At 43.7% G+C, this 12,926-nt stretch overlaps 1 protein-coding gene across 2 annotated transcripts in view; it reads left to right on the top strand.

The window, feature by feature from the left end:
- Positions 1-393: 393 nt before the first annotated feature.
- FHL2 (four and a half LIM domains 2) overlaps positions 394-12,926 on the top strand; it is a 54,297-nt gene continuing 41,764 nt past the window's right edge. The window contains exon 1 of one of the 2 annotated variants that reach the window (XM_019282936.2): positions 394-449. The gene's annotated coding sequence lies outside the window, so the exon portion shown is untranslated. Of the gene's footprint in view, positions 450-1,917; positions 2,725-12,926 lie in introns of those variants that run through there. The other variant, XM_019282935.3, reaches the window with a different exon arrangement.

The raw sequence follows: 12,926 nt of genomic DNA, 5'->3' as shown, positions 1-12,926 counted from the left end.
CTTTCCATTTCAGTGAACTTTCTGCTGTGGAGAGGAAAGAAATGATTTCTCCACATGGCTGAGCATCAGGTTTCTTTGAGCATGAAAGCAGGCTTGTAAAGGGTAGGTGTTTATGCTTACTTGTTTCCATCAGGACTGTTTTCTGACATGCAAATGACCTGCCATCTGCAAGCAGGCTTTAAGCAGATCTCCTTTAAAACCTTCTGCTGCAAGCCCATGTCAGGTCAGCCCTGTATGTGCATGGAGTAGCTTTATTTTAGCAGGCAGAGCTGTAGTTTCTTTAGTGCTGTGCTGCTACAGCTGTGTGAAAAGCACTGAGTGGCAAAAGGGGAAAACTGTAAAAGTTATCTGTGAATCACAGGCTCTCTTGCCCTTTTCCTTCTCTGAATCCAGCTCCACCAAGGATGATTTCCACCTGAAGGTTGACTTGGAGCAACTCTTTTTCTGAGGTAGCCTTTTTAGCTAATATCTGGGGTGTTTTGTCTTGTTTTGCTTAAGCCAGTGCTCACTGTCTAAAATAGTGAGGGTGTTTAATAAGAGAGGATGTCCCTACACTTTCAGGTAAGCTGAATGGTGCTTTGGGCTCCATGGGCTGTACATGGTGCCTGAGGTGACTCACTGAGCCAAAAATCAGACAAATTTTTGAAAAAAATTATTTCAGCCTAGCAGGGAAGGTTGGTTGTGGGTAAGAATGAGCAGCTAAGACCAGGACAAGGCAGTATTCACCTAAGCCATCTGATAATAGCTCAAAGATGCCTGGCAGGTGATATGTTAAAACTGACCAGAGTGTAATCTGGAGTGAAGAGAGAGGGAAGAGAGAAAAACCAAAAGGAAGAGCAAGAGGGAGAGGATTTGTACCCATATGGAGGCTGAGACACTCATTGTTGGGCAGCTACATGTCCCCGCTCCATGGATTCTCTGAGGTATAACATGATGTACCTGGGGAGCACAGGGAGCCACTCCCAAGTGCCCTACACTCCAGTGACACCTGTACAACAAATAGCACCTCTGTCATGTCACCATTCAGCTATGCAAAAATGACTGCGTGGGTGCTTGGAGGGGCAGCTAATGTTGCAGTGCATTTCTGAAAGGAAATCTATCCATGACAGCATTGCACAATGGAACACCAGACTTCCATAAATAATTAGGAAGGCAAATCTCTGCCTGCTACCTTTGTCACAGTGACTGGAATGCACCTCACTACCTTCAGTGGTTGCAATTCATGCATCACTAAAACCACAAGGTATGCATTTTACATGCCTGATGTACACCCCTCCACCCACCAGCATTGCTCATAAATATCCTTTTTTTTCCAAAGATGCCAGGACCCACTGCCAAAACCTGGAGACTCACCAACTGTTTGCTTGAAATAACAATCTATTGTTAAAAAGAGGAGCTCTTCACAAAATACACATCTGATATTTCCAAAGAGTCCTGGTGAACTAGACTATTTGGAAAGTGTCTGTTGTGAGTATGATGGAAGAAGTGGTTCAGAATAATGTTTTGTAGGCAGGAAGAAGTTTTAGCAGGGACCTTACTCCTCTAAAAAGGGAGATGCTGATACAAGCCAACCTAAACCAGGGGCTATATTTATTACCTTTGTTAGCAGTTTTTATAATAATAGCAATAATCATAACAATAATAATAGCAATAATTAATCAATGTGGGATGGCCTGCCCACAGCACGGAAGTGAAGATGTAAGGTGATTGAGGACGAGCCCCAGACCACTCTCATTGTCTTGTGGTGTGTTCGTATGGGAAGCTTTCAAAATAATTGGTACCAAGAAGAGGAATTTTGACAAACATCTTTGGGATGGGAAAAAAAAAATTCTTCTTTCTTATCTTTGCATGTCTCCACGTGTGGTGCCACTACTGGTTGTTCTCTCTGAGTAACTGCAACACAGCTGGCCAGATGTTCTTCACCCCTTTGGCCTTTACCACACCGCAGGAGTTGAGAGGAAAACCTTTAGAAGACTTTTATTCCAAACCAGCCTGGCACACTACAGAATGCACATAGCAGGGTGTTCATGTTGTCTAACCTAACCTGTCCAGGACACATGTGCCCCTACTTGAGCCACCTCTGGCCCACCTTCCGGAGACCTCCACTGACTGCAGAAGGACTCATGAGCTTTTATTTATGGATTGAGCGAACGGTCTGAGTCAGGCATGACCCGAAAAGGCTGACAGAGCTCAGGAAGACTGCTGAATAAGAACAAGATAACATTTTGTCAGGACATCTGTCAGAAATTGTATGTCTGCAGCTGATCTTGCCCAGGGGCAGAGGATCCAGCTTTGTTTTTCTATGACTCTGTGGTGTTCAGTGAGTCCCATGGTCAGGAGGAAGAAGCTGGAAGAAGCCACACAGAATCTGAATTTCTCAGGGAGTTGTAACAGCTTAGAAAAAAAAAACGTAATGAAAAAAACAACTTTGGGGAAATGTGAAGAATATAAGAATATCAGAAATTTAAATTTTGAAACTTGCTTGAGGCAGCACTTCTGGAAAAATCAAGCTGATATAGCAAGTAGTGGCTTGATGTGGGTTATCCTTACATCTCTGTGATGTTCATTTTCACTAGAAGATGGGGCTAAGTGAGGAAGGGAGTGTGTATTTTTTGCTCCAAAATTCAGTGCCTTTATGACAGACCTTCATGAGAGGCTTTGGCAAACCTTGTCCTGATCCGTGCCTGGCACAAACTGTACTAAACAGAGCTTATAAAGTCACAGGTAAGTTTTTTTGCCTTCACCTCAGCTATTTGCAAGCAGAGCTGGTCTAACACACAGCAATTTGAATGAATTAGAGTGTTTAAAATGATTCCCATCACTTTATCCTTTACTGCTCTGCCTGTCTGCCCATGAAACTATTTTTATGGCCAGATCTTTATCTGCCCTCTTTAAAAACCTTGGTGCAAGGGATCACATCAGCAGGCACTCAGGTCTGCAGAAGTTTATCTGCTTGTGGCATCAGTCAATGTCTCATCTCTTAGGCTGCCACTGAAATTGTGCTATCTAAGGTGGTTCGCTGATTGGAGAATGTAATTTAAAGGCTGACTGTTTAAAACACAGATGGCCTGGGCCATATGGGCAGTTTGGTGACTATTCACAGAGATTGTGCACAATTCTTCAGCCTGACCAGAAGTGGGGGGGTTACTATTCAGAGACCTATGGTGTTAGCAGGTAAAGTGTCTCATAGGGTGACAAAGTCGCTGAAACAGGGTTTTGTGTGAAATTACGCAGTCAAGGACCAGGAGAAGGACCACTCCTGTCTTGTGCAGCTCCACTGCTAATGGCAATTTCACTGCTAGAAGGGAGCCAGACCTGTCCTTCCTGGGAAGAGGTTCATCTACTGTATCAGAGAGACTTGCTCATGCACTGGAGAAACAAGGAAAGGGAAAGAACTACTTACTGAGCACTGATGCGTGGCACCTATAGAATGTGTGTATTTTCAGCTGGAGTGTAAGGCAGGACACTCACACTTTGTACCACCTTGCATTTGGGGCTTGATTCAGAGACCTTGGAAAATTTTCACTGATTTCAGGGGAGTTTGGATTATTCCCAAAAGCTACCCAACAACCTGGAAGGGTAAAAAGATTAACTGACTCTTTTTCCTGGAGAGATCCAGGAAAAGAGTTCAGGCAGAGATAATTAGGATACCATGGCATTTAGGAAGTTTTGGGGGTTTTCTTTTTCTTGTTGTTTGGTTGGGTTTCTGTTCCCCATAGCAACTCATAGCCTAATGCCTGGATTATTTTTAATGTTACATTTCTCTTCCTGTTTTGATTTGTAAGGAGGACAGCCCACAGGGCCTTTGGCTGCAGGACCCATCAGACAGCTGAAATGGAGCAGCAGGAGCTCCTGCAGAGTAATGCAGTCCATGACTCAGCTGTCAGCCAGGGCTCCTGAAGGGCAAGGAAAAGCAAGAAGCACTGGGGCAGGACGAGGTTGCAGAGCCAGGCTCAGATGTCCCCTCCCCAGAGCCATGCTGGGCAGATGCTGTCATGAGGGGCAGAAGGTGACCAGCAGAATGAGGTACCAGGGTGACCCCTGATCCTACAGACTCACAGGGGAGTTTACAAACCCATGGCAATCCTTGTGACTGTCCTGGGAGCTGGTGAGCAAATGGCAGGAAAGGCAGAGGTTTGATTTGGGCTAACAAGAGCTGTGACTTGTTTTAGTCTGGGCCTGGTCCAAAGTCAGTCTTTATAATCTGGGTTGTGTTTGGGCTGAACTGAGCTTTGCTTTTCCATTTTGAGAAAGCCCAAAGAGTAGACTCCCAGTGTGAAAGCCCTATGAGGCAAGCTGCTGATGTTATACAAGTCTCACATTTGTTTCCTTTCACATCTTTTGGTTTAGAAGCACACAGATGCATTTAGCACACACCCTAAAAACAACATCTTCAGAACAGTTGGAAAATCAAGATTTTTGCTTTTTAATGATTGCTTTTAGCAGCCTGCTTTATGATTTTGCCTTAGAACTGACATCACACAACTGGTCAGCCTTAGAAACAGAGAGTTTTCACACCTTGCTACTTTTAAGATAAAATGTCTTTTAATGGCTTTCCTACTAATTAGCTGCCATGACTTCCCAGTCTCTTGGTAGAGGCTCTTTTTAATGTATGTCAATATAATCAACAAGGATTATGGTCTTTTATTCAAAGTATGCTGATAAGGGATAAGCAAACATAGTGGTGCTGCTTTCTCCCCACTAGCAGCCACCTCCAGCTGTGCCACTCCAAATATCAGATCTGCTGTGTTACCCTACTTCCTGGGCAGGAGTTGCTAGAATGGGCTGAGGGTGGGGAGACCACTCAGTAGGGCTGAAGTGACAAGGATGATGGAGTAGAAGGTTATTACCACAGCCCTGTCAGAGAATTCTCTGCTGCTAAAGCACACTGGAAAGCTCAGAGAAAACCATACAGCATAGCTCCCACCTGTGGTACAGTGGATTGATAAAGCTTTCTCAGAGGTGGAGAGCGTCGTGCAGCTGCCACGGTAGGTCTCCTTTCTCACAGGACAGCTCTTCAGTTTGAGTGAGGTGAAAGTAAACATAATGCCTGTAAAGAAAAAAGCCATCTGAGTATAAATAAAAGAGGCCAAAGCCTCCCTAACTGTGGTTAGTCATCTGAGTATGAATAAAAGAGGCCAAAGCCTCCCTAACTGTGGTCAGTCCCTAAGGATGTTGCCAACAGTCAGCCCAGGTCCTGCGCTCTCCCTCCTACAAATGGCTTTGCTCAGGTTGTAGCAAGCACTGGCTGGGCTAATGTCAATAGTGGTTATTGAGGGAGTACACAGAACCTCAGTAAGGAGTAACAAATCATCTGGAGCACACCTTGGATGCCCATTTTAAAATAAACATTTACAGCCTCAGTTCTTCAGCAGTCCACAACAGAACCAGCCTAATGCCATAGCCTCAGGATTTGTTGGCTTGGATTGTGCTTAACATCAGCCTTTCTATTCTTACACTGCAAGCTGTCTGATTATTCCTAGCTAACACAATTATCTGCCCTCATATTTTCCACGCAGTCTCAATACAACAGTCAGACATTTCAAACTGATAGTTTAATTAAATTATGGCAATTAGGGTTATTTCAGTTCCAGGAGTATGTGAGGCAGAGGTGCTGAGGATAAATGCAGCACTTGTGCTTCCAGGGGAGGGGATAGATTCTGTTCTGTGGGCATATGAAGCTTTCAGAGGACTGACTTTCATCGGCATTTGAATCCCCTAGAAATCATGCTTCTTTTATGTACTTCAAGTTGGACATTCCAGGATGGAATCCATCAAAATTACTTGTGGAAACCTAGTCTTACACGTGCAAGCAGATCTGGAGATCCAGGTATTCCTCTGTGCTTAAGAGGTACTTTTACTTTGTTTAGATATAGTCTGTGGAGACAGGAGTGCCAAGAGAGCATGTAGTATGGCTCCCTATGGGAAGTTCTGCTTGGCTTTTACTTTTATTAGCCACCCAAAGAGCAACTTTAGGTTTTATGTGTTAAATTATGTGTCTAAAGGGCAAGTAAGAGCGGCAAGGATCAATGACAGATGGAGGCAGCCTAGTGACTTGAGCAGTGAAAATAGGGCCCAAGTGAATCAACTCCCTACCACCATCAACAGAAAAGAAACACCCCATGATGGGACAGCCCAACAGGTCAGAGAGCCATACACAGGATAGGGAGATAATGCCTAAAAGGATGCAGGACTTAATGCAGTATGCACAGGAGGGACAATTTGAGACTTGGATAAAAAGTCTCACAGTAGGTTTTCAGGGGAATGTGGGAATATGTGGGTCTCAGTAAGAGATGCTGATGGGAAAGACGAGAAGTGGAAAAATGAAGGAATTGAGATGAACTGTGGGGATAACAAACATGAGGAAATAGAGGGGGAATGGAGATAAAAGGGCCCAATTGAGTGTACACTTGCTTGATGGAGCTTGATGGTGCTTCTACACCACCACCTATCTGGTATTTTCACTAGATCTTATTTCTACCTGTCTTCTCTGAGGGTGTATTCTCTGTCCTGAGCCATTTAGTGTGAGTGCTGCCAAGCTTCAGACCAGACTGGTAGGATTAGGGAGTACGAGTACCCAGAGAGGAATCACAAACCTCTCAGGCTCATAGATCCAAGCTGGAGGAGACTGGGAGCTAGGTGCCAAGTGGAGGACAGGGTGTCTACGACCAGCTCCTGAAGTATGTCCTGAAGTGACGTACATTGTGTTTATATCCCAGAAGCAGCCTTCAGACCTGATTCCCCAGAGAGGGGCAACAAGGTGGGGCTGTCTGTGCTGCTCATGTTTGTGTGAGTGCGGGTGATACTGATAACAGCACTGATTCCCCTTTGTGCTGATCCATGTGCATGTGGATATCCAGCATGTGCATATCCAGCAATGTGCATATTGTGTGCATGTGGGTGTCTGCCTATCAGGAATATATGCTCAGCCTCACTACAGGCTGGACCCATGAACACAGAGCTGCAGCAGCCTCCTCTCTATCCCAAAGATCACAAAGTTCAGCCAACCCTAGCACCCTGAACTTGACGGAGGTCCTTGCTGAGGCACTTTTCCAGCTTTCCAGAGGTGAAGACTGTGTCCCAAGAAGACTTCTTTTACAAGCCTCATTATCAACTTTCACAATGTCTCATGCAACTTGTGGAGAAGCATCTGGCTACCTCTGGCTTTGTATCTTTCCTAGGAGAATCATCCACCCCCCTTTAGTGAATTGTGGCTTCTATGGGAATGGAATGATGGTGGCTTGCCAGTTATCCTTAAATCACTCCTACCACCAGACAGGCTTGAAGATAAAGTAAGGAATGAATTTATTCAGGAATCCAAAGATCAGCATTACAATCTCCTTATTTGGAGGCAGCTGTGCCTAAAGAAAAGAAAACTTACAGCTGCAGACAGATTATTCTGTTATCTGTTTTATCCTGTTAAAATGCTCTCAGCATGCTTACATACCTTTCAGCTGGAAACTTGTCTTTAAGCAAGACCTGGTCCACAGCATGTATTTCATAGAAGGGATGTTTATTCAGGGGTATGCATGTCCTTGCACACCTCTTTTCTCCCCTAGGGTATTTCAGGTCCTCATCACACCTCTCCCACTCATGCCATTGCCTGAGCTGGGAAGTGTTGGTGCCTGCTGGATAGGTGTGTTCTTCTGCCCAGACCAAATATCTTGCTACTTACCTTAATGCATGTTGACTGTGAAGGAGAGCTTCTCCTCAAAGGCAGAGCAAGATTCAGGCCTCCTTGCATTAATTTTTTATACACTGAGAACACCAGCTAGTATATATGAATAAGTTAACAATCATAGCAGATATAAACGGTGGTAATACATGTAGTTAATTAGATCTTGACTGTATTGAGACAAGAATTAATGGCAATCAAATTATTTCAGGATGAAAATGACATGAAAATGCTTGGCATGATCTATGACCCTGCAGTACACCAAGATGGCATCCTCTTCCTTCAAAGGTTTTGATGTACTGGATGAGAGACTTCCGGGAAACATTAAAACCAAAAATAATTTATCATACTCCATATTCTATTAACACAATTTTATTTTTCATCTGTTCTCCCAAATCCAGGATTCATATTAGCTGATGCATCAAGCAGTCCCTGTGTTTAGTTTTCATATGGGACAGTGGTGAAAATCCTCACCTGCAAAGTTTCAAAACCAGTTGCTGATGGCAGAAGTTTTGACTTCTTTTGTAAGGGCTATAGATACCTCTGCAATAGTCACACGTACAGGAGGAATAATTTTGGGTCGTTTGACATTAACATGATCACATCTCTGTGAAAAATGGTTTTGACTTAGAAAATAACTTTCATTTTTTCACAAGCACTTCTGGCTGGACAGTGTTATACAGAAAGGGTTGTCCTCAATAAGATTCTGGCATTCAAATCTACAGAGCTACCAAGAAAAAGCTGAGCAATTTGGGCTGCTGACATGTTTGAAAAGGAACAGAACTGCTTGAGTCACATGGAGAGATGATGCAAGTCATTTTTCATCATAGCAGCAAAGGTCCCATATGTGAAAGACTTCTCAATTCAGTCCTTTAAAACAACAGTGCCAGAAAGGGTACTTCGAGAGCTGTGTTTCTGGGATCCCCTGGCCTTTCCCTACCACACTTTCACCTCTTCCTCCTCCTTCTCCTTCTCATCATCAATATCATCATCAATATCTGCCAATAGTCAATATCTTTTTTACTAAAAATTTTATTTACGGAAGGCGAAGTTGTCTCCAGAGCCCTTCCTGACATAACAAAAGATCTGGACCAGAGCAGCATCACAGTCAGAGAGACCACAGGTCTGGGATCCAGTCTTGCTTTAGGATTTGTTGTGATGATATGCAGAGCTGAATGTTCTAAATGCATTTCAGAATGCAAGGCAGAGATAACAATTTCACTTTCTTTCTATTTGTTCATCTCCCTTAGTTCTAGACTCTATGATGCCAGGAGGTCTTTCTTTTCATATTTCTTTAGATTTGGCAACTACTGAATCTGTTCAGGCCCAAGATCAATTTCAAACTGCAGGTAATGCCCATAGCTCATGCAGAGACTCAGAAAAACACCTTCTTCTCAATACATTCTTGCAAAAGAGCAATTTTTTCCTAAAAGATGGGAAGAAGCATTGTTGCCTGCTGAGCAGGAGCTAAATTTAGCACAATCACAGATCAAAGAGAGCTGTGAACCTCTCGTTTCCATCTCGGCAGCATGCTGTCCAGAATATTTAATATTTGTGCCCAAAAATTCAATGGCAGATTTGTTTACGGAAGTGTTTTCCAAGATGTGCTTGGGTTACACTCAGCAGCTGCCCTTATTGCTATCCCTGGGCATACCTGGCATGTCTGGGTGATTTATTGATTTCAACTGCCCTCTGCAGCCCTCCTGCTTGAGAGACGGGGGCTGCTCCAGTGCGGCGAGGAGCCATAAAACAACAGCTGCAACAGATGGCCACAGCTCCTGCCCTGCTTTGGCACACCCTGCCAAAACGGGGCCAGACGTGCAGCTTGTGCGGGGCTGGATAGGTGAGGAATACCACAAGGACATTTGTCAATGGCAAACGAAGAGTAATAATGTGCTGTAGGGAAATAAGGTTAAATGGGGAGATGAAGGGAATGAGGGGAAGGTGCAAAACGGCAGGTGTTTTGAGGAAACATCTGTTAATCCTTGAGGGGAAAGAAGTGGTGGCAAGGATGCTAAGGAGGCAGCAATTCAAAGGATTACCTTGCAGGTTTCATGGCTTGAGTGGAGAGGGGAGGTTGGAAGACCACAGTGCTGACACTGCAGGTGTCTGGGGCAGAAAGGAAGCAGGGGAGACGTAGTGTGCCAGCCATAGCAGCTAAGAGGAAAAGAGATGGTGGAACATGGAAGAAAATGCAAAGAAAATTGTGGTAATACTGAGGTGGTCTAGTGTTACACTGGATGATGGTTTTGTGAGGTATGCATACAGGTAGCATTAGAAAAAGGTCAGCAAATTCATTGCCAGGGTATGTGCAAAAACAGAATGCAGATTTTGCATGATGAAGACTCTAATCTCACTGTCCTTCAGTCATATTGAATGTAAGTGCATTTTTTTAAAGCATAGGAAAGACACTGTGGGGTTTTTTTTCCCAACAATTTGAAAATTAGAGAGCTCTTTTGATCAGTGTGTAAAAATTTAGTTAGTTTTGGCTGAGAAGGTCCATATAGCAAAGACATGTCATGTACTTGCTCAGCATGCTTTGGTTTCGATTTCTGTGCTCCAAAAACTTAATAGCTAAATATGTCTGTCAAGTCTTTCAAATTAATGCATGCCTATAGAGCTGATAATTTGTCTTTGAATTGTTTTTGAAAGATCTGAACAACCCTGATGGTGCCAGAAGTAGCTATTGTTCAACTGAGGTGGCATAAGGAGCTGTCCTCCTGCTAAATATCATGTTCTCTGTTAAACTTAAGCATAAAACTACTGGCAGTTTTAATATACATAACTCTTTTCATCCACCAGTGAGATCCTTATGAGCTCTCACGAAAGGCATCACTGAAACAGATGAAGTATTAATTCAATCATCTTCAGACTTTTTATGTCATGGATGAGAAAATAAGTGACCCAATGAGAAGAGAAAAGAAGCATTTGAAGTTTATTGTAGTCACGTACAGGATCTGGGGCAGTGGCAGGTGGCAGGTTGGACATTAATCTGAGCGCTTGCATCCAGACTAATCTAGGCTCTACAGTGAAATTCTTCTCATTGTGCTAAAGAGCCTAGCAGGTACACTGTAGCCCTAGGCTGCACTTCTTTCAGCAAAGTTCTAGCAAAGATTGGGTTACCAGTTGGTTGTGTCTTCAGGGGAAGGAAGGACATACCCTGTAACACCAGCAGCTGCTCTTCATAAACACAACTTTTTAATGTCACTGGGCTTGCTTCAAATTGCACATGATGGCCTTCAGCAGGCTAACCAGGATTACATTAGGGCAATATCAAGAAAGGGGGTTACTGCCCTACTTCACAGTGAGCAGACACAGATAAGGCTTAAATATTTTTGTGCAAGATTTTAGATTTATCACCATTTCCAGGTGCATTATCCTAGTTTCTATTTGCACACTGTTTTGGGAAGTGCCTTTGAAGGTAGTAGAATGTCATACTAATTTTACATCTGAAGTCCTACTTTATATAGCCTAAGAACAACCTATTGACTGCAATAGGTTAGTAATGGGTGCAGACAGGATGATTTTGAGGTGCTGAAGCACCTCTTCTGGGGACCAGGTACCCCTCACTCAGCACGAAACCTGAGTCAAAAGACATGGGGAAAGAGCTATCAGTCATGGGACTTTTTGTAGGGAAATTGCTCCTGACAGAAAGATCCTTTTACTGTCTGTGGAGGTGTGGAAAACTCCAAACCACTGAGGGCTGGGGTTTTTTATCATCTCAGTGTATTTTTCAGACCTTGTTCTTGAGCAGTCATCTCTTCCAAAATTTCCCCTACAAGTGGGAAACCTGAGCCCTTGGGAGCTTAATTTGATTACTTTTCAAAGCACTTGGCACTTGCACCATCTCTGTCCTTCAGTGGGACTTGAATGTTCTTGCCAGGTTGGGTAACGGATGTGAGTGTCATGTCCAAGGTCACACCATGAATTAATGTCAGAGCTGGGATTATTATTACTTATTATGGGGGGGCTGCTGATTACACCCGTGCTTAAGGCAATTTACAGCTTCTATTACAAAAATCTGCTCTTGTCTTTGTGCATGATAAAATAAAACTGCTTAGGCTAAAATTCCTGATCCATACAAACAACCTCGTACTTGGAGGCAGGCAAAGGAGGCTGGGCTCTTGATTTCTTCATTTTGCTAGCGGCAACTCCTGATCCCGCTGCTGGCGTCACAGCACAGTACTTCTCTGAGATAAGGGTTACCTCAGGAGAAAATGCATCTCTTCTAAAAGGAGTCCTGAAAGAATTTTTTGCACATATACTCACTGGTGGAGTTAGGTAGAGTGGGGTAAAGGCTTTAGTTCAAACAGGCAAGTAAGTTGGCAAACAGGGCACCAAAATTCAATGTTACTGGGATTGCTCCTCTCATCTGCTTTGAACTCAGGCAATCACTTGGATTCCTCTGTCACTAAAAACCACAAAAGGTTTTATTATTGTTAAGTGAAGCCTGCTTAGCTTTGTAAGGACTTATTTTGGTGGATTATGAGGGTAGATTTAGTTTTGGACTGAAGAAGTCTTAGCATGATCCAAAAACAGCAGCTAAAGCATACTGAACGAGTATTTCAGCCAAAATGGGAAAGGGCAGAGACGGAGCCATGAAACAGCTGCTAAGAGCAGTGACCTTTTGTGAGCTGTGATATTTGCTGGACACATAAATGGAGGAGTGAAGAAGAAATGATTTCTGCTTTTCCAACTTCGTTTCTACTCTGAAAATATATCCAGAGTTTCCTCTGTCTTAAGAGTCACCACCCAGTTCTCTCTTTACTCAGGACATTTGTCAGTGCTGTACCATCAGGTCTGCAGAATGAACCCTGAGACATGGGGCCATTATTAAGTAGGCGCAGAAAGGCAGCCTGGGGACTGGATTCATCTCCCTCAGTGTGAGTGGGACACAGGAAGGAGAGAGGCAGAAAGGGAAAATTTCCCTAAGTTTTCCATGCAAAGTTTGGTTTTAGAGGTTTTGGAGAGAGCTGGACATCTGAATTTTCAAACTAAGGCACATCTGCATCATTTACCCAAACATGGCATTGTTTGTGCTAGGGGAAGGTCTCCTGCCTGTGCTCTGAGCTCTGACAGCCACCGGGGTACAAGCTGCAGAGGCTGGGCATGGGAGAGAACAGACATCTCAAGTTTGGGATCAGAAACAGCAGGAAATTCACTGAATGAAAAGGAAAAAAAATGCATCAAGGTCATTAAATATAATTTGCTTCTGTCCCAGAGAGTTCCCAACCCAAAACCTGTGGGGAAT

This window comes from Corvus cornix, chromosome 1, assembly GCF_000738735.6.
Source record: "Corvus cornix cornix isolate S_Up_H32 chromosome 1, ASM73873v5, whole genome shotgun sequence".
Lineage (NCBI taxonomy): Eukaryota > Metazoa > Chordata > Aves > Passeriformes > Corvidae > Corvus > Corvus cornix.
The sequence above is the reverse complement of the archived record's forward strand: the minus strand, read 5'-3'. Positions and strand labels throughout refer to the sequence as shown.